The sequence below is a fragment of the Myotis lucifugus genome, unplaced genomic scaffold (assembly GCF_000147115.1).
Source record: "Myotis lucifugus unplaced genomic scaffold, Myoluc2.0 scaffold_110, whole genome shotgun sequence".
In the NCBI taxonomy this organism is placed as follows: Eukaryota; Metazoa; Chordata; class Mammalia; order Chiroptera; family Vespertilionidae; genus Myotis; species Myotis lucifugus.
This window is the reverse complement of record NW_005871158.1, coordinates 3426457-3448534: the sequence shown is the minus strand read 5'-3', so window position 1 is coordinate 3448534 and position 22078 is coordinate 3426457. Positions and strand designations below refer to the sequence as shown.

Sequence of the window (22078 nt, the reverse complement as noted above, 5' to 3'; positions counted from 1 at the left end):
ATAAATGGCTCCCTGGCTGGTGTGGTCCAGTGGTTGGAGTGTCATCCTGTGCACCGAAAGATTGCTGATTTGATTCCCCATCAGGGCATGTGCTCAAGTTTCGGTTCAATCCCCAGTCTTGTCACATATGGAAGGTAACCAATGGATGTTTCTCTCATCTCTCTCTCTCTCTCTCTCTCTCTCTCTCTTTCTCCTTCCCCCACCCTCTAAAATCAGTAAAACATATCCTTGAATTAAGATTTTAAAATATATTTAAGTGTCTAGTAAACATGTAAAAAGATGCACAATCTCATTTCTAATTAGGAAAATAATTGTTAAAACAAAGAAGGATACATTTTTGTTTGCCTAGCAGATTGATAAAGTTTCAAAAATTGGATATCCAATCTTAGTGAGGAAATAGACATTTTAATATACTTTATGAGAATGTAAATTGGTACCATATTTGTGGAAAAAATTTTTCAATACCAACCACCATGTAAAATGCATGTATTCTTTGACCAGAAATTTTACTTTTAGAAACTGCACTTCAAAAAACTATGCATAAAGGCATTTATTACATCAAATTATGCATAATGATATTTATTAAAGCATTATTTGGATAAGTAGAACTTGGAATCAAAGTGAAACATTTATTAATAAAAAGAGTTTCAATAAGTTATGGTACATTCACATGATGGCACATTTTATAACAATGTTATAATGAGGTCATGTATAACTATGGCCCTATGGTGTGTGTGAATATATTTATAAAACTATTATAAATAACTAGAGGCCTGGTGCATGAAATTCACATGCTGGCTTGCACCTTCTCGCAATCTGGGACCCCTCGGCAGACATCCCTCTCACAGTCCAGGACCCCTTGCTCTGTACCACCCGCCTGCTCACCGCTCCTTACCTCTTGACTCACTGCTCCTTCCTTAGCACTGCCATGGAGGCGGGAGCGGCTCCTACCACTGTTGCTGTGCTCACCAGCCGTGAGCCTGGCTTCTGACTGAGCGGCGCTCCCCCTGTGGAAGCACACTGACCACCAGGGGGCAGCTCCTGCATTGAACGTCTGCCCCCTGGTGGTCAGTGCCCATCATAATGACTAGTCGTACTGGTTGTTCCACCCTAACAGTCGCTTAGGCTTTTATTATATAGATGAATTTAGGTGGTAGCATGTAGGTGATATACTATTAAATGAAAAGAGCAAATTACAAAACAGTATATAAGATACAATCTCATTTATTTAAAAAATACACATATATAGAACCTGTCAAAATTTGGGATTCCTTAGCTCTCTGACTAGGACCCTGTTTTCACTTTTTTAAAACATCACAATGAGACAAAAATCAAAGGATACCCAGATAGACTTGTAAAAGAGGTTTGTTTTGTTTAATTGAAGCCCGGTGTGTGTGTGTGTGTGTGTGTGTGTGTGTGTGTGTGTGTGTGTTGGTGTGTTGTTTTGTAGCCATTGTCCTGATATCAACCACACTATCCCTGCCTGTCTGCCAGATGGGGATCTTGCTCAATGATCTGAAAGGGATTGGGCCCCAGAGTGAGCTCTGCTCACTAAGCAATGAGCATGAACAGCAGGAGCGACGTTCTCTCCCTCTGTCGAACCTTTGCCAAACCAAGTGAGCAAAGGTTCCAAAGTGGGGAAAATGTCCTGATGCTTTCTGTTCGTTTCCTCAGAGCATACACTGTGACCCCATGATAACAGGCAACCTTGGCCTTTTACTGGAGACACAGAGGGACAGACAAGTTTCTTCTCCCTAGTCTTTTGTAGAAACACAAAAAGCAAGCATTGCTTTTTATACAGACACTTAAAGCCGGGTATTTATGGATGCTCCATACATTCTCCTTTATTGCAGTTAAGAGTTCGATCTTCCTGGAATGACCACACAGATCTTGGTGTACCTTGCTTAAGAATAATAGACCTGTGCTCGCTTTGGCAGCACATATACTAAAATTGGAACGATACAGAGAAGATTAGCATGGTCCCTGCCCAAGAATGACACGCAAATTTGTGAAGCGTTCCGTATTTTTTAATAAATGTGTTTATTCTAAAAAAGAAAGAAAGAAAGAATAATAGACCTGCCCAGTCATCATGTCTCAGTGGTTGAGCATATGCCCAGATTGTGGGCTTGATCTCCAGTGTGGGGCATGCAGAAGGCAGCCAATCAATGATTCTCTCTCATCATTGGTGTTTCTTTCTCTTTTTCCCTCTCCCTCCCTCTGAAATCAGTAAAAATATGTTTTTAAAAAATGAATAATAGACTGGCCTAGCCAGTTTGGCTCAGTGGATAGAGCATCGGCCCACAGACTGAAGGGTCCTGGGTTTGATTCCAGTCAAGGGCACGTGCCTCAGTTGCAGGCTTGATCCCTGTGCAGGAGGCAACTAATCGATGTGTCTCTCTCACATTGATGCTTCTCTCTCTCTCTTTGTCTCTCCCCGTCCACTCTCTCTAAAAATCAATGGAAAAATATTCTCGGGTGAGGATTAATAAAACAAAACAAAAAAAGAATAATAGACTATAATTATAGTCTGTTCATCTCATCTGCTCTCCACGAAAAAAAGTAATTACATAATGGTGTTAGAGCCCCTGTAGTTAATTACATCAGGCTCCCTGCCTCCAACCCATATCCCCACTACCCCCTTCCTCCAGGGCAGCGGTTCTCAACCTGTGGGTCGCGACCCCTTTGGCGGTCGAACGACCCTTTCACAGGGGTCGCCTAACACCATCCTGCATATCAGATATTTACATTACGATTCATAACAGTAGCAACATTACAGTTATGAAGTAGCAACGAAAATAATGTTATGGTTGGGTCACAACATGAGGAACTGTATTTAAAGGGCCAGAAGGTTGAGAACCACTGCTCCAGGGGATTTCCTTAAGGTTGTGCATACACAAATGTCTGGAAGGAGACACAAGAAATCATCCATCTCTGGTGGTTACCCAGGGGTGGCAAGAATAAAGAAGATGGGGGTAGGAAGGCTTCCAGTGTGGCTTGAATATTTTACATGTTTATTTCTTTTGTAATTAAAATTCTCTTTCCTGCTGAGAATTCATGCTGCATGACTATTGTGTGTGTGTTGAAATGGAAACCTCCCTCCCCCCCCCAATTCTGAAGAACATCTTGGCCCTGTGTTTTCCAGTCCACCTCTAGGTGGAAGTTGGGTGGCTCTCTATTTAGGTATGCATACTGGTTAGGTACTTTCCTTTCATAAAGGATATCTTAAGTTGATCATCCTTAACTAAACCATACAACTTCTACACTTCAGATCCTTCCAAAAAGTATAACCTTGAATTATCTGGTGTTGAATTACTAGCAAAAGTTTAGTTGTAAAACCATGTTCAGAGATTTTTTAAAAAGAACCCCACACATCTCCTTTAGAGTTTTAGTTGATATCATACATGGCTATTCAATGAAATGCTATGTAGCCTTAAGCATAAAACTACAAAGTAAAACAAACAAACAAACAAACAAACAAAAATATGTTCAGGAAGAACTGCCTGATGGGAATGGACCCATTCTTTAGTCATGTTCAATTTTGTTGGTTTTAAAATAGATCCTGTCCTTGGAGAGGTTTTTTGGGCTACATTGCCTCAACATCCCTCTCCCTCATGACCTGGCCCTTTTCTAACCTACATTTTGACATTTTGCCTTGGGTCTACACTGAGAGGTGCTTTAAGAAATACCCACATTACAATCACCATGGTATATACTGTAGGATTATTATTGAGAACATCACCTAGATATCACAACAATATATGAAACGCTGTGTTTCTTCCTGAGGATCTGGTCCTCTTTATCTAATTAAAACTTTGAGCCAAAATTTTTTAAAATATATTTTTATTGATTTCAGAGAGGAAGGGAGAGGGAGAAAGAAATAGAAACATCAATGATGAGAAAGAATCATTGATCCGTTGCCTTCTGTACACCCCCTACAGGGGTCAAGACCACAACCAGGGCATGTGCCCTTGACCAGAATCGAACGCCGGGACCCTTCCGTCCACAGGCCAATGCTCTATCCACTGAGCCAAACTGGATAGGGCTGAGCCAAATTTTTGTGCTTCTCAGTGCCTATTTAGAAGTTCATGGATGAACTTTCAGTGCTTACATATTATATTTATTATATTATATTATATATATTATATTATATTATATTATATTATATTATATTATATTATATTATACTATAGGCCCGGTGGGGTCCGGCCGGCCCGCCCCTAATGGCTCTGGGCCAGCCAGCGGGTGGGGTCACAGGAGGTTGCCTGGCCAGTCCCACACCCTGGTCAAACTCCTGGTTGAGGTGACAATTTGCATATTAGCCTTTTATTATATAGGGTTACATCCCATATAATAAAAGCCTAATATGCTAAGTGTCCAACCATTCATTTGACTGTTCAACCAGTTGCTATGATGCGCACTGACCACCAGGGGGCAGATGCTCCTACTGGTAGGTTAGCTTGCTTTTGGGGTCTGGCCAATTGGGACTGGGAGAGATGGGCCGGACATGCCCTGGAGCCAACCTCCTGCGGTCCCTCCCTGGCCTCTAAAATATTTCTTCTAATTAATTTCCTTTCAATGTGCATGAATCTGTGCACCAGGCCTCTAGTTATATTATTTTTTTTATGCCTAGGTATTATATTTTTCTACTTTTTTACTTTTCCTTTGTCCCCTTTTCTCATTTATACTAGTACATTTTCATTGTTATATTTTATGTATTTGTATAAATGATCTCAAATCTCTTTTTTTAATAAAAGGTACTAAGGGATCCACTTTATCTTTGAAGCATAAAATTTGCTAAACTTCACATGATTCAAACCAAGATTCCAAAGTGTTCTACAAGGTTTCTGAGTGTACCATACTAACACCAGTGTCCTCAACAGTGAACACTGTTGTCACAATTCTGGAGTGACCATGAGAGTTGCACACCTCTGTGAAGTCAACATTGTCTAGTTCAAACTATTGTATCTTTGGTTAGTGAAAAAAAGTCCTAAGACTTGAACTCTATGGTATGCTAAGTGAAATAAGCCTGGCCGAGAAAGACAAATACCATATGATTTCACTCATATGTGGGATCTAATGAACAAAATAAATAAACAAACAAATAGAAACAGATTCATAAATACAGAGAACAGACTGACAGCTATCAAGAGGAGGAAGGTAGGAGGGCTAGGTGGAAAAAGGTGAAGGGATTAAGCAAAAAAACCCCAAACAAACCCAACCTTATAGACATAGACAACAGTATGGGGATTACCAGAGGGAAAGGGGGGTGGGGGAAGGTTGAAGAGGGAAAGGAGGATAATAGTGAAGTAAGGGGATTTGACTTTGGGTGGTGAACACACAATACAATATGCAGATGATGTATTATAGAACTGTACACTTGAAACCTACATAGTTTTGTTAACTAATATCACCCCAATAAATTCAATAAAATTTTTTTAAAAGACTTAAACTCTAGGCCCAGTTAATTTATTCATTTATTTAAATATTTATTACTCGCTTACTATGCACCAGGCATGCAGTTAGGTTCTGTGGATACAATGGTAAACTAGACATGGCCTATGCCTTCATAGATTTTATAATATAGATATAGAAGTGAAGAAAGACATTAATCAAATAATTCATAGAATGTAATTACAGGTCATAAATAGGTTCTGGGAGCATGTGGAATCAGAACTTGTCTTGAAAGTCAGGGAAGATGTCTCTGAATTGAGACCTGCAGGATAAATAGATGTTTGTAACAGAAAGTTACCACAAAATCCATGTGGTAGTAGGGAGCACAGCACAGTTGAGCAACCTAAAGAAGAGCCTTGGCTAATGCAGACATTTGGGGGACAGTGGTGCCAACTGAGGCAACATCGATAGACAGGTGGAATGCCACTAAATCATTGAACTGTTTTAAATAATAACTAACCATGTGAGCTATGATAAATGATCCAACCTTTACAAGCATGTTTCCTTGGGTGTAACACTCTGATCTTTAAGTGCATGGTGATGCCAAAGTATCTACTGAATTACCGTTAAAGTTACAAGGGGATTTAAGCTAAACTTTCTCTAGGGACCAGCACACTGAAAATTTCTATTTATTCAAGAGAAAGCCATCTATAGAAGAGGGGCTTTTGGGGGGATTTGGGGTTTCTTTTTTGAAAATCAAATTATGCACCATGAATAAAAGTCTCAGATATAAATATTCTTGCGATGGGTAACCTAGAGGGACTGATGTCTGCCCCATCCCCTTCAGGTACTGGACTTTTACTTAAAGGTTTTTTAATGTCCACAGAAAATTTACAATATGCAAATTACTTTCAGATATATTTAATCCACATAACAAGCCTGTGACTTAAGGATCATTTTTTTATTTTTATTTTTCAGAGATGAGGAAACTGGGGGCCAGAGAAATTAGGTAACTTACTCAGGGCCATAGAGTTGGAAAGTTACAGAGCTTGGATTCAAACTCATGTAGTCTGATCCAAAGCCATATAAATAACCTCACCATAGGGCAGTGATGGCGAACCTATGACACGCGTGTCAGAGGTAACACGCGAGCTCATTTTTTTGGTTGATTTTTCTTTGTTAAATGGCATTTAAATATATAAAATAAATATCAAAATTATAAGTCTTTGTTTTACTATGGTTGCAAATATCAAAAAATTTCTATATGTGACACGGCACCAGAGTTAAGTTAGGGTTTTTCAAAATGTTGACACGCCGAGCTCAAAAGGTTCACCATCACTGCCACAGGGGTTTCAACAAAACTGAATGTGGCCCAGAATTGTCTGTCAGACCTTGTAGTGACTGTGAAGAGGAGGAGGGCATGGAAAACTTGGCTCTACCAGTTCTCATTCCATGAACCCAATGTAAAAGAAATCTTATCTTATAGGAAAATGCCCTCATCTTCTGTTATGTTAGAAATAAGGTGAGTCCCCCCGCCCACACACCAAATCAGGGGTCATGATAGAACACAAAGGATACTCAGGAGCCAGACAGCAAGGCAAATATCTTTACTCCTGCAGGAGGGTGTACACGCACAGGGTCTGGCAGCAGGCACACTGAGTGAGCGGTTCACTGGGGCTTTTATGTTTGATGCACATCATCTGTCCCTCATTCTTGATTGGTCAGAGCTTAGGCTCACACTCTTTCAAGATTGGCTAATTTAAAGGAAAAAGGGAGGGGTTGACCTTTGGCGTTTCAAAATGGCAACTGCCTTCTTTGACAGAAAAGATTGTTTCTGTTCACATGCTATCAACCCAGTCAGGTAAGGCATGAGCAGAAAGTCATTTATTTATCAAAGTAACTACATGAGATGGTCCCCAGCTTAAAAGAAGGAAGTGAAACAGATATATCTTCCTGCCTAAAGAGATATAATATTCTGTTTCCACAGATGGCCTTGACAGGAGGTGGGTTCTGAGAGACCTGTACTTTAGAAAGAGAAGCGAAATGTCACCAGACTTTCATATCTGTAGAATTTTGTTGGCTTTCTATAAAGAGGGAGAATATAACACGGTAACAGCTGTCAACAGTTCTGTTTTAGTAAGAAAACCACCTTTGGAACAAAATCAGACCCACACAGGGATGCAGTAAGATGTCCTAGAGACAGCAAGTTCTGATTTGCTCTGGGATTCTTAAGAAGCAAGCTCTCCAATCCTGCTGAGTCAATGGGCAGGATCCATTTTCAGTTCCCAACTTGTCCTGAGTCGCTGTAAGTCTCTTGCCAAGTTGAATCAGTGTAGCATCGGTAGGAACCTATTAAGAACTCCACATACCCAGGGAGAGAGCAACAGAGTGTTGTGAACTTTTATTTGGATAAAAGTTGGTCCAAAGGGAAGAAATTAGCAAGCAATCTAGTCATGGAGTCAAATCTTTTGTTAACAGAAGGAAAAGGGAGGACCTGCTCTGGTTGGCCCAGCTCCATATTCACTGGGCAACTACGGTTTCCTTTTTTCTAATTCTCCTGACAGTCCCAAGCTGGATGCCAGTTGGCCTGCAAATCAAGGTTTCTTTGCAGACTTCTTTGCCTGGGCGCTTGACTTCTGCTGTCCAGACCTCTTGCAGAGGCCATGCTCTCACCTCCTGACCCCCTTTTGCTCACTGGGCACCTAACCACCTGCCTGGCTTTTTGCACTCCTGGTCTCTTAAAGCATTTCTTTGGAATTTCTGGTCAACTTGGTTGCTGTTTGCTTGCCTAGTTTCTGGCACACTCTAAATTCTGCCTGCCTTTGGCTTCTGAATCACCGATCTTTCCTGTCCTTTGGTTCTTGTGTATTTCTAGACTCCTGTTTTTCTATGCTTGATGGCCCACTGCCTAGCAGATACCCACTGCCAGCTTCCTCTACCTGTTTGATTTTTTTTTAAAACCTGTTTTTGCAAATCACCACCATTGTTCACAATCCCAGAACTGACATTTTTAGAGCTTAACGTGGAGCAAATCAAGAGGAAATACTCTTTTGGAAAGAGGAAATGCAGATTAAAGGGGAGGGTTTGCTTAGCCTTCTTTAGGTGTGACTCTCAGGAAGGCAAAAACAGAACATACAGTTTAAAAGATCTGAATTCAATAGAAACTTTATTGTTGGTAATGCAAGTAATAAAATAATTATCTGGGAAGAATTTAAAGTAAGAACTTTGCTAAATCATTAATTCTTAATATCTATTTTTTCATATAAAGAAAATTTTGTTCCTTTGACATGTGTTTTTAGCTTATCACCAAATTTTTAACATGTAAATTTAGATTTTTTTAAATGGGTAAAATATTTTAACATTCACAAACACTTATAAGAGAGAATTTATTTTTAGTGTCCCAAGTTTGAAACTAGTGTTTAATTAATCTCATTGAATTGTGCCATTTCATAGGGATACACTGGCTCTTTTTTGAAAGGTTATAGGAATTTAAGAGAGTCCATTCTTTTTTTAGGCGAGTTCATTCTTAAGGCATACATACAGCCAGCTGTTCCCTGTTAGGTCGGAGAGAGCCCAGGATCGGATACATGCAGACGTGTGACGAGATAATGGACTCCCCCTGGCATTTCTCACAGATCAGCTTGCCAGACACAGATACTGGCTTCTCCCTGAATCAACACCGACCCCCACACAGATACTGACTCCTTCCTGAATACCTTGCTGACCCCCTGCAGCTGAAACTTCCTCAACTGAATACCTCAGCTCATGTCCCCGCCCCTCACCCAACCACAGTATAAAAAAAGCGCCCCCCCTCCCTGTTGTCGTGAATCCACGTGCCCTGTCTTTTGGGGTACGTGGGTCTCCCGGGGACGCAGAAATAAACCTTTTCCTTTTCTTTCTTTTTCTGATTCACTGGACTGTCTTTATTTCTTATGCCGCCTCCTGAGCCACCTAACCTAACATTTCCTATCGACAATATATTTTTCATATAAATAAATATGTAACGCTCTTGTCCCTTAAAAATTTGCGAATTATGTGACTCTAGGATTGTACAGTTGTAATTTTGTTTGGAATTAGAGAGATAAATCCAGTCGTTTCTATATTTTCCGGAATAGTATGTAAATGTCTCAATATGCCTTCATGTTGTTAACCCAAATTCAAACTGCACCACAGCTTCAAGTCTCTGCAATGCACTGGGCAGTCATGGAGATCACTGGATTCCATTACACAGTTCTTCAACACGTTTTTTCAAATAATCAACTCTTCTTTAGTTTCTTCCTACTTACCTTTTGGCTTCTACATTTCCTCCTCATTAGCTTCTCTAATAAGACAAACCTAAAGGAAATGAAGGCAACTAGGACACTTGAATTCTTTTTTTCCACATAAGGTTGGGTGGTGGTGAAGCAGAAAATCCACCACCTAAAACACAGTGTAGAGAACAACTGGGTTTTGCAAATCCATGCACTTCTTTAGCAAATGCAGCCCTTACCAAGATACGTTTTTCAGGTTTGAAAAAGACAATAATGGTTTCTTTCTGATTCTCTGACTTCTTTTATTCTTCTGAGGCTTAATATTCTAAGAAAAGAGGTATAGTCACTGGGGTTTTTTTTTCCTTCTTCTCCATTAGGACAATAGATAACTGGTGTAAAGATTTATTCTCAGCTATACTTGTATAATCTTTGTTTTATTTTAAGCCGAATGGAGCAAAGCAGCAGAAATATGTGGGGAGTCAGATAGCCTGTGATAAAATTCTGTTTGTACAGCTTTCCAGCATGACCTTTGGCAAATTCCTCAGCCTCTTCTCACCTGAGAAAGATTTTTAAACAATTTCAACCCCATAGCCTGTGATCTATGGTCAAGTCATCCTTGACACTGTTTTTACTTTGATAATATCCTAAACTCTCTCCATGTCTCCCTGTTCTGATAATTAGACCTGGGTCTTTGTCCCTATTCCAAAATTTATCTTCCAGTTGCCTGTCTAGCACAGTAGATCACCTCTAGGTTTAGAGCCCTGCCCTTCACACAAATGGTGGTTATGGACACTGACAATCTTTGCCAAGACCTTCCAATAACCACTTTCAACTTACTTGCTTATCTGAATCCCAGAGTACTATCTCCCTGTGAGCGACTTGACTTTGTGCCTACTTGACTCAATGTACATCGCTGCCTTGGGCCCCGTATTGACAATTGCTTTCATGAACTATAGCCTGATATTTTGAAATAGTTTGAATAAATACCTGTTGGCATGTCAGTATTCTTAAGCTCCAGTCCTATCCCAGTGGCTATATTCAAGACTGGTTCTCTTCCCCTCTCTGGATAGCTCCTAATCATTACATGAAAACAAAAAACACTGAAAAAGAGAAAAGAAAAAAGAAAGAAAAAAACTCAGGAAAGATCAGGAACATGCTCCATAAGAAGGTTGGAACCCTTACTACATTTTCTGAATCGTGTAGTTCTAACTGGATTTTACTTGGGGTAATCAGTAAGGAAACATCTGGGTTCTCGAAGATCCCTGCTGTCATCTGAGAGAATCGATGCTTCCTGCGTTTAGACGGTTATTCCTGTGCTCAAGAGAACTGGGAAACACTTAGGGCTGGTCTTCAAAGGAAGAAAACACTATGAATCACCCAGTGAACAGTGCTGTGGAAGTGCTATCAGGTAGTTCTTTGCTGCAAGATGTCTCTATGCAATTGTCCCCTTTGGTAGAGAGCATGGCATAGCCTTCTACACAAAAGTAACAGGGTAGTGAAACCATATTGTGGGTGCTATTTGAATATTGTGATAATGACAGTTTGTCTATAAAAAGCCCAGAGATTATTGCTAGGGGCTGAAAATATTCTCAGACAGTTCCATATCCCACTGTTCATAACCTGTTCATAACCCACCATAACAAGGTAATTCCTTCAATAACTCCCATGTGGCAGGTTTTATAAGATAATTTCTGACACACTTGCTACAGTTACTGCGAATTCTCAATATAAGGCTTTAAGTGCAACATTTTCATTAAACGGAATTTCAATTCCCAGAATTATAGTGTAATGACTCAAGTCAGACAAAATCCTAGCACCAAATTATTATAGATTGTTCCTTTCCTTAAGGAACTATTCCACAAAAACCAACCAAACAAATAAATAAGTAAAAACCAATATTTCTTTAGTACTGGTAAGAATAAGTAATGGAATAAAGATTATTATTTATACCCAGCCAGTGTGGCTCAGTGGTTGAGCATCAACCTATGAACCAGGAGGTCACAGTTTGATTCCTCCTCAGGGCCCATACCCGGGTTGGGGGCTTGATGCTTACTGTGGGGTGTGCAGGAGGCAGCCCATCAATTATTCTCGCTCATCATTGATGTTTCTATCTCTCCCTTCCTCTCTGAAATCAATAAAAATAAAATTTAAAAAGATTGTCATTTATGATACCATTTCAGGTTTTGAATATTCTTTTTAAGTTTAAAAGAACATTGTTAAAATCTATTTTTTGTTTTTACTTTTCAGCCTCATTTATTCATTCATTTACTCTTTCAACAAATGTTTGCATATTACCTTCTATTTACCAGGTGCTATGGTAGGCATTAGGGACATAACAATGACTTAGAATTCTAATCATTCCCTTTATTCTGAATAATTCTATATTAAAACCAGATACAGAAAATACCTGCCCTACTTCATATTAGTTTTCTTGTTTTCTACACTCTTAACATCATTTTATAACATTTTGTATATAATAGATTCACAATGTTTGATGGTTGTGTTAGTTGAAAGCCAGGAAATCATAATAGTTTTTTATTCAATATCCAACTTGCCTTTTAATAGAAGATAAAAGAGAGCCCTGTCTCTCATTTTAGTCTACATTCTCATGACTTACAACAGACTTCATTTTTCCTGTGGTGCAAATTCAGTTATCACCTTGCCTTACCAATAATACTCTATACCAGTGATGGCGAACCTTTTGAGCTCGGCGTGTCAGCATTTTGAAAAACCCTAACTTAACTCTGGTGCCGTGTCACATATAGAAATTTTTTGATATTTGCAACCATAGTAAAACAAAGATTTATATTTTTTGATATTTATTTTATATATTTAAATGCCATTTAACAACGAAAAATCAACCAAAAAAAATGAGTTCGCGTGTCACCTCTGACACGCGTGTCATAGGTTCGCCATCACTGCTCTATACCATCTAGTGGGTGTAGGCTAAACAGTATAAAATTTGTCTATTCTGTTCTTGGGGAAATTTCATGTAAAATATGGCTTCTTTTTAACTGAATCATTAATCCAGAGCCTAATTTCCTCTCTTTTATTCTCTTCACTAGCCCATTTCTTGCTTCCCATTTTAAAACTTCAAAGAAGTCTCTGATTGAGCCTACTTTCCCAAATCACTCACTATGATGTTAACTCAGAGGTCACAAAGTCAAATGCCTACAGGGATCAACCTGGAAAGATAATTAAGGTCTGGGGGCTGGAGCAGGAAAATGAGGGAGAAAGGGAGACTGTGGCACACTGCAGAGCACAGATCCCACAGAGGAGGATGTGGTACTCAGTGCCCACTCATTGATATTGAGTGAATGAAAGGCTTGGTTAGCTGATCATTTCATTTTCAAAAAAGTTAGAAATCTTGACCTTTATGTAAAATGTCCCAATCTGTAAATGTTGGGCCAAAAAAAACCTGTCTGCCAAGGGCTGCCATTTGCAACCTCTGCTTTCATTGGTACTGAACTCAAAGCACCATGGGTTTCTGAAATGTCCTTGAGGAATGTGAGGTGAATTCTGTGATCCAACTCCATTATCAAGGGAAAGGGAAAGGAAGGGTTCTTACCATGAGTGTGATTTGATATTGGTCTAATTAGTACATTTTCATTAATCTAATTAGTAAATTGTCATTGTCGTTTTTTAAAAAATGTAACAATCCATTTTTTTAATGTAAGAAAAGGGGGATAAAATATATATATTCAATTTAAAAATACATATTCAATTTTGCTTTTATTTATATATATGAAGGAACACTGGCACTAGAAAAAAGGCATTAAAATTTAACAGAAGTAATTATCTATGCAAAGCCGGGACAAGGTAGAAGGGCATGAGTATGAGAATAAGACTTCTCAATGTATACTTTTTATTTAGTTTTATTTTTTTGAACCAAGTGAGAGTATTACATATTCAAAAGTTAAAATTTGAAAATAAAAGTAAAAGGCATTAAAATGTCAATATATGGTATCAATGGATGAGTATGCACCATAGTGTGACCTTTTCCTCTTCCCGTCATGGCGTGTGCTCATCCATTAATATCTGTGTGCCCCCAAAAGGGGGAATCACCTGGCAAAAATGTCACTTTGCCAATATTGTGAACTTTGTACACCAACCTGAGCAAAAAAAAAAAAAATAGACAGCCCTATGCTGACAGTGAATTGGCAGGTCATCAAACCTGTCAGCCTTGGGGTACTGGCAGAGCTGTGGCTCAGATTCCCAGAGTTCAAGGTGGTGGGATTCATTGTTCTGGCCAGGGTACTTTTATTGTAGGGGTCGCATGTTTGCACAACCAAAACCTGGCACTGTTGGCAACTTAGAGTGAATAAAACACAGGAGAGATACGACATCTGCTCTACCCTGTCTATCTCGGCCTTTCCAGCACTGCTCATGTCTAAAGGTCATCATACTGAGGAAGTTCCTGAACTTCTTTGGTGGTTGAAGATAAAGCTGAAGACTACAAGAAGACCAAGGAGGCTGTTTTGCTCCTTAAGAAAGTTAAGGCCTGGAATGATATAAAAAAGCTCTATGCCTGGGGTGGGGGTGGAGGGGGAGGGTTAGAAGGGGTCCATGGGGAATAAAAAGGGGACATATGTAATACTTTCAACAATATAGATAAAAATTCCAAACCTGTAAAAAAAAAAAAAGAAAAGCTCTATGTCTCTCAGCAAATGATAACTAATAAGGGCAAAATGAGAAACTGTCGTTATATCTAGTGTAGAGGATCTTGCATCATCTATACTGAGGACAATGGTATCATCAAAGCCTTCAGAAACATCCCTGGAATTACCTGCTTAATGTAAACAAACTGAACATTTTGAAACTTGCTCCTGGTGGGCATGTGGGCTGTTTCTGCGTTTGAACTGAAAATGCTTTCTGTAAGTAGCTGATCTGTATGGCACCTGACGTAAAGCTGCCACCCTCCAAGCACCACACAAGAAGATGCATTGCAGAGTCCTGAAGGAGAAGCCACTGAAAACCCTGAGAAGCTAAATCCATATGCGAAGACTATGAGCTGGAACACCATTCTTCACCAGGCCGAGCACCACAAGCCCGAGCACCACAAGCCCTGGTGAATATAGCAGCACCAGCGCTAGAAGCCAAATCAGATGAGAAGAGGGTTCCAGGCAAGGAGCCTGAGGGCTATTGTTGTTAGGAAGCAGAAGAAGCCTTTGGTGGTAAAAGTAAAATAAATAAATAAATAAATAGATAAAGGCTGCAGCTACCAGCAGCTGAGAAAAGGCCCACAGAAAAGAAACCCACCACAAAAGAAAAGAAACCTGCAGGATAAACTGAAACTTGTTTATTCTGTAAAGGTTAAATCACTTTGAACAGCTAAATTTTGAATAAAAAAATTATCAAAGATGCGGTGATGGGACAAAAGGTCAGTTCATTTTTATTGCAGAGAGTGTGAAGGTTGAATAGTAGATTAAAGTGCATAAAATATATGTAAAAGAATAAAATTGTAGCCGAAACCGGTTTGGCTCAGTGGATAGAGCGTCGGCCTGCGGACTGAAAGGTCCCAGGTTCGATTCCGGTCAAGGGCATGTACCTGGGTTGTGGGCACATCCCCAGTGGGAGGTGTGCAGGAGGCGGCTGATCGATGTTTCTCTCTCATCGATGTTTCTAACTCTCTATCTCTCTCCCTTCCTCTCTGTAAAAAATCAATAAAATATATTAAAAAAAAAAGTTAAAAAAAAAGAGTAAAATTGTATAAGGGAAGTAGAATTACAAAAGTTCAAGAAGAAAGTTAGTAGTTACAAAATACTCATGGGGATGTAAAGTATACCCCAGGGTATATAGTCAGTAATATTGTAGTAACTATATATGGTGTGAGATGGGTGCTGGATTTATCGAGGTGATTACTTCGCAGGTTAAATAAATGTGTGATCACAAGGTTGTACATCCGAAACTAATATTGTACATTTGTAATTGAAAAATGAAAAATATTTTTAAAAAGTTAAGAAGAAAAGGGAACATTGTTACAGATTTAATAGCTAAAGAAATATTTTTTTTTTCATTTACTCTTTAAATGGTATCAAATCACCATGGCATTTATATTCCACACTTAAGATATGAGAGACCATTTTATTTTTAAATGCCAATATTTACAACAGAACACTGGAAATGACTTCCTTTACAATTATTTAATTTTATGAGAAAAAAAATTGGATGTTGTTATAAAAACTGGGCAGGGATACATGTACTTTTCAAAATTCTTTTAGTAGTGTGTAAACAAAAAATTTGAAGACCACTGATCTTGATTTCATGTATTTTAAGCCAATGGAGTTATTCCTTTGTCTCTGGAAGGCTAACGTTACGTTACACATGGCGACTAAGAGGCCACAAATTAGTACCTCTGAACACAACCATATGGATTAATTTTGGATTAGCTTTTACTTAGAAAAACAAAAACTTTTAAACTTCATAAGAATGGGTGCCAGATAAATGTGGATGTTTGTATGGTAGGTCCAGTGTATGACATTAAGACTTCGCAGGGCCACTGTAACAAGAGTGAAAAGAAGGGCCATATCAAGAGGTAGAATGTGTCCTACTTAACTTTGCCACAGGCCAACATGCTTGGGATCCTTCTTAGGACTCATACACTTGGTGGTTTTAAAACCAAAAGTGGGAGAACCAAGATGGCGGCATAGGTTAACCCCGGAGTTTGCTGCCTCGAACAACCACTTCAAAAATACAACTAAAAGATGGAACGGACATCATCCAGAACCACAGGAAGGCTGGCTGAGTGGAAGTTCTACAACTAGGAGGAAAGAGGAAACCATAGGAGACTCAGAGGGAGGCGCAGTGCGGAAGTGAAATACTAAGGTGCGGAGTGCATGTGGAGCGGGCCGGCGGCGGAGGGCGCGGTTGTTGTTTTCAATCGGGAGGGAGTTTCAGACTCTGAGCTCCAGATCCGGGCGAGTCTCTAGGGACCCAGACTCAAAGCGGAGAAGCGGGAAGGCAGCTTTCTCTCCGAGGTTTGCAGCGGTTGCAGAGCTGCTGGAGACGGAACTGAGAGCAGCCATAACTGCTCACTCCGCCCGCCCTGTAGATCCCCTGGGACCCGCCCCACCCAAGCCCTGCACAGAGGCATTTGCCGAATAGCCTCAGGCAAAGGCTAGATTAGCACTGCCCTAGAGATTCAGCACAGAAGCTCTCCCACTGCAGACACAGCTGACTCTCATAGCCAGTTAGCCTGGAGGTCAATTCACCGCCCCCCCCCCCCCCCCGTATTGCCGACAACAATAAAGGCTTAACTACAACAAGACTGCGCAAAAAGACCACAAGGGGGTGCACCAAGAAAGCATAAAAAAATGCGGAGACAAAAAAACATGACAGAAATGGAGGATATAGAGCTAAAAAACGCACTTTTAAGGGCTTTCAATAATTTGCTAGAAACTGCCGATAAACTTGATGAGAGCCTCAAGAAATCTAATGAGACCCTCGATGTTGTGATGAAGAACCAACTAGAAATTAAGCATACACTGACTGAAATAAAGAATATTATACAGACACCCAACAGCAGACCAGAGGAGCGCAAGAATCAAGTCAAAGATTTGAAATGCGAAGAAGCAAAAAACACCCAACTGGAAAAGCAAAATGAAAAAAAGAATCCGAAAATATGAAGATAGTGTAAGGAGCCTCTGGGACAGCTTCAAGCATACAAACATCAGAATTATAGCGGTGCCAGAAGATGAGAGACAGCAAGATATTGAAAACCTATTTGAAGAAATAATGACAGAAAACTTCCCCCACCTGGTGAAAGAAATGGACTTACAGGTCCAAGAAGCGCAGAGAACCCCAAACAAAAGGAATCCAAAGAGGACCACACCAAGACACATCATAATTAAAATGCCAAGAGCAAAAGACAAAGAGAGAATCTTAAAAGCAGCAAGAGAAAGAAAGTCAATTACCTACAAGGGAATACCCATACGACTGTCAGCTGATTTCTCAACAGAAACTTTGCAGGCCAGAAGGGAATGGCAAGAAATATTCAAAGTGATGAATACCAAGAACCTACAACCAAGAGTACTTTATCCAGCAAAGCTATCATTCAGAATTGAAGGTCAGATAAAGAGCTTCACAGATAAGGAAAAGCTAAAGGAGTTCATCACCACCAAACCAGTATTATACGAAATGCTGAAAGGTATCCTTTAAGAAGAGGAAGAAGAAGAAAAAGGTAAAGATACAAATTATGAACAACAAACATGCATCTATCAACAAGTGAATCTAAGAATCAAGTGAATAAATAATATGATGTACAGAATGAACTGGTGATTATAATAGAACCAGGGACATAGAAAGGGAATGGACTGACTATTCTTGGGGGGGAAAGGGGTGTGGGAGATGCGGGAAGAGACTGGACAAAAATCGTGCACCTATGGATGAGGACAGTGGGTGGGGAGTGAGGGCGGAGGGTGGGGCAGGAACTGAGAGGAGGGGAGTTATGGGGGGGAAAAAGAGGAACAAATGTAATAATCTGAACAATAAAGATTTAATTAAAAACAAAAAAACAAAAGTGGAAGTCCACCTACATACAATGAGGTTCCCAGCCTGGACCCTGGGGGGCTGTTTGAGCCCCAGGTTTCTTTCTCAGGCTCATGGGACATATGATAACAAGGGAAACAACTCAAATTTGAAATGAAAATGATCTAAATGAATTTTCCCCTTTTGAAGAAGAAAATTTTAACTACATTTCATCTTTGTTGACTCTAAATGGAAACTGAACAATCATTTCTTCTCATTTGGCTGAAACTTTGTCCTTATTATCCGTTGATAGCCCTTACCGCAGGAAATCCCAGACACCCTTCCTCTCCCACCCACTGACCCACTTAAGGCTCTTCATATCACCTATTTTGAACGCTTTCCCACCACTACCCAATTTCTAAGACTCTTCCACTGTGTCCTCTGGAATCCACAAGCCATCATCAGCAAAACCTTCTGTATCCTCCATCTCTCCCCTGAATATTTCCTTCACTTTTTGTTCTAAAGCAAACCTGGCTCATTCCCTGTGGATGTTGTCCCTGCAGCCTTCCCAGGGCCCTCACACCACTGGACTTGGAGGTGAAAGAGATATCCTCCTTGCTCTTCATTGCTCCTTTCAAGCTATTCTCCCTTTTTTCTCTTTAATTACTCCTCCTGACCAATATTTGCTTTTTTTTAAACTCATGTCCTCTGATGTTGTCACTCTCTTCATTGTGGTAGTCACCTACGCACTCATAGATCACTTTGCCTTATTTCTCAACTTCAGCTTCTGACTACTGGGATCCTTTCCAGCACCTCTCCTGTCCTAAGTCTTGTTGTTTTCAATATGGAATAGGGAATCCTTATGACACCTTCACCTTGATTCTCTTCCAGTAACATATTCCACCCTCCTCAGCCATTTGACTGCCATTCCATTATCTCATTCCACCTTAGACTTCATCTTAATCTCATGCATCCCACTCTAATTACCATGTTGCTGTGGTAACTCTTGCAGAAGTGAGATGGACTACACCTAAAATTTGGTTTGGATGTCGACACTGATGATATTACACATGTACCAACAGAGTATGAAAAGGCTTGTCACTCACATAAAGAAGTTTCCTGGGAAGAGCAGGGCAGGCTCCAAACTAGTATGAATATAGCTTGAGGGGACAGAGAAAGGAGGTGCCTTGGGGTTTTATGGTGTTTGGGGTGGGACCAGGGTGAAGGTTTTCTCACATGGTTTGGGTCTTACATGGTTTGAACTTCCCACTGGCACCAAAGGAATGAGCACCCAGGCTTTCTTATCAGTTTTCCCAAATGTGGGGCACAGGGAAAAGAGGAGTGGTGAAAGCGGCCAGCAAATATATATAAAAAATGGATCCAGACCCCTGGAATGTCTTTCCAGACCATTCTCTCTTGTTCTCTGACTCCTATTGTCCCTCAACCCCACAAGGACTTGCAATTAATTGATCCTACCACCTTTTCTCTGTCCTTAATCTGTCCACATCCACTGGTTCCTCGTCTTAAACTCCATTGTGAATCATAACCACTCCCTTACATCCTCAATTCCCTTGCTCCTCTCTCCTTGCTCTTACTGCCTTGGTAAAGCCCGATTAAATAGAATTCTAAGCCTACTCTGAGCCTTCACTCTGGTAGCTGATTATTGCTGGAGTCTTTGAAAACAGCACAATCAGGCCCTGGCTGGGTAGCTCACTTGGTTAGTGTCATCCCCATAAGGCAAGGTTGAGGGTTTGATCACCAGTCACATATAAGAATCAACCAATGAATACATAAATAAGTGGAGTATCAAATTGATGTTTCTCTCTCTCTCCCTTCCTCTCTCTCTAAATCAATCAATTAAGAAAACCACCACCATCACACTGACTTGTCCCACTTAAATTTATCACTAGCAACTCAAGCGGGCCCTTTATGACATCCAGCAAGCACATGATGGTTTTTCTCAGTCCATTTACCTTTCCAAATGAGTATTTTACACCTTCACTTCTCTCCCCAAGCCTCCATTATTCTTCCACACCTCTTCTTTCTCCACTGATGACCTTACTTCCTGTCTCTGAGAAAATGGAAACAATCAAAAGAGAACTTTCACAAATTCCCACAACCACTTCTGCCCAACTGCTTGCCTGTTTCCATAGATAGTCCGTGCTCCTGTCTGCAGACTATTCATTCACTTGTGTGCTAGATTCCAAATTCTCTTTCCTTCTCAAGGATACCTCTCCAACAATTCTCTCTTCTTGTGCCTACATAAATTTTGCCTTCTCTTCCAGATCATCCTCATTAGAAACAAATAGTTCTCCCAATTTTTTGTCAACCTACTTAAAAAAAAAAATCCTCATCGAGGATATGTTTTAATTGATTTTTTAGAGAGAGAGGAAGGGAGGGGGAGAGAGAAACATCGATTGGTTGCCTATGTGCCTCAACCAGGGATTGAACCCACAAACCAGGTATGTGCCTTGACTGGGAATCCAACCCAAAGTTTTTGGGTGTACGGGATGATGCTCCAACCAACTGAGCCACCTGACCAGGGCTGTTAGCCTACTTTTGACTTCACTTTCACTGCCAGTTACTATCTCATTCTGGGGCTCCTCTTTGTAAGAGAACTTCTCAAAATAATTTCCTATACTGTTAGTCATCTCCAATTCCTCTCCTCCCATTTTTTCTTAAACCCACTCCAATCAATACCCCCTCCTTCCTCCCCCACACCCTGCTCCATTGAAATGTTACCGTTGGCCTCCATGGTACTAAATCCAATGGTCAAGTCTCAGTTCTCATTCACTTAGGAGTAATAACTCCTTCTTGATACACTACCTTCACTTGGCGTCTAGGCACTCACTTTTGGTTCTCCTACTTCATGGCTGCTCCTTGTCAGGCTCCTTTGCTGGCTCATTCACTTCTCCCTCCTTGAAGTTGTAAGACTTCATCCTTGGTTCTCTTCTCTCCATTTACACACCCCCTTGGTGCTATTGTCTAGTCTCTTGGCTTTAAATATCATCTAAATGCTGGTATCTTTCATATATCTCTAGCTTGGACCACTGTCCTGAAGCTCAGGTTATATGTACAACTGCCTACCCCAAATCACCACTTGGATTTCTAATAAATATCTCAAATGCAAATGTCCAAAAATAAACTTTTGATCTGTCTCCTCAAACCTACTCTTATAGTCTTCCTCATCTCTATTGATGTTTTCTTTTTTCATATCCCCTATCAACTTTATTATCCTATTTGATTTTTGTATTTGTTACATTTATTACTTATTTCCTGTTGCCCCCACCCGCAAAATGTAATCTCTACAAGGGCGGGTTTGTTTGTTGTCTGTTTTGTTCATATATATAACCAGATCAACTAAAACAATGTCTGGGTGCTCAATTAATATTTATTTTTTGAATGAATGAATTAAACCAATAGGATCCATTATTAGCTTACTCAGAAATTACTGGTCTGTTAACCTAAGCTGAAAAAATCAATGAAAAATGGGTTTATCTGCCAGCAGTAAAATATCACCCAGGTTTAAAACCTGAGTCTGTGCTTGGGGGGTTCAGGGGGCGGGGGGTGAAGAGTAGACAAGAAGGTATCTCTTCAAAAAAGTAAAGCACCAGAACAAGGCTTAGGTAAAAGCTGCCGTGAGAGTGTGTCCAGGTTTGCTTCTGGGGAAACCACTTACACTTCTCAGAGCCACAGGCCCCAAGGGGTTCTAAATGGCCCCCTAAACTTTGTTGGAATCACACGAAAGGTGGCATGTGGGGTGAAAAGAAGCAAAAACACATCTTCCTCCACTAAGAGTCACTCCTATCAACAGCTGTTCTCCCACTAGGGTGTCTCTCTTTTCCCTTATTTGGACTTCACTGTCAAAAGAAAGACACCACACCCTGTGTTATGTTGCCTTAACCGAGTAGCTGTGCCACGTCCCAGGTCTCCAGTCTTCAGGACCGTATTTAATTCAGTAATATTTTTCT

General features: G+C 40.2%; 1 non-coding gene across 1 annotated transcript; it reads left to right on the top strand.

The window, feature by feature from the left end:
* The first annotated feature begins 1921 nt into the window (after window positions 1-1921).
* LOC111826927 lies at window positions 1922-2028 on the top strand. Its single transcript, XR_002830377.1, has one exon. It is a non-coding gene; the product is annotated as a U6 spliceosomal RNA (small nuclear RNA).
* Window positions 2029-22078: the final 20050 nt, after the last annotated feature.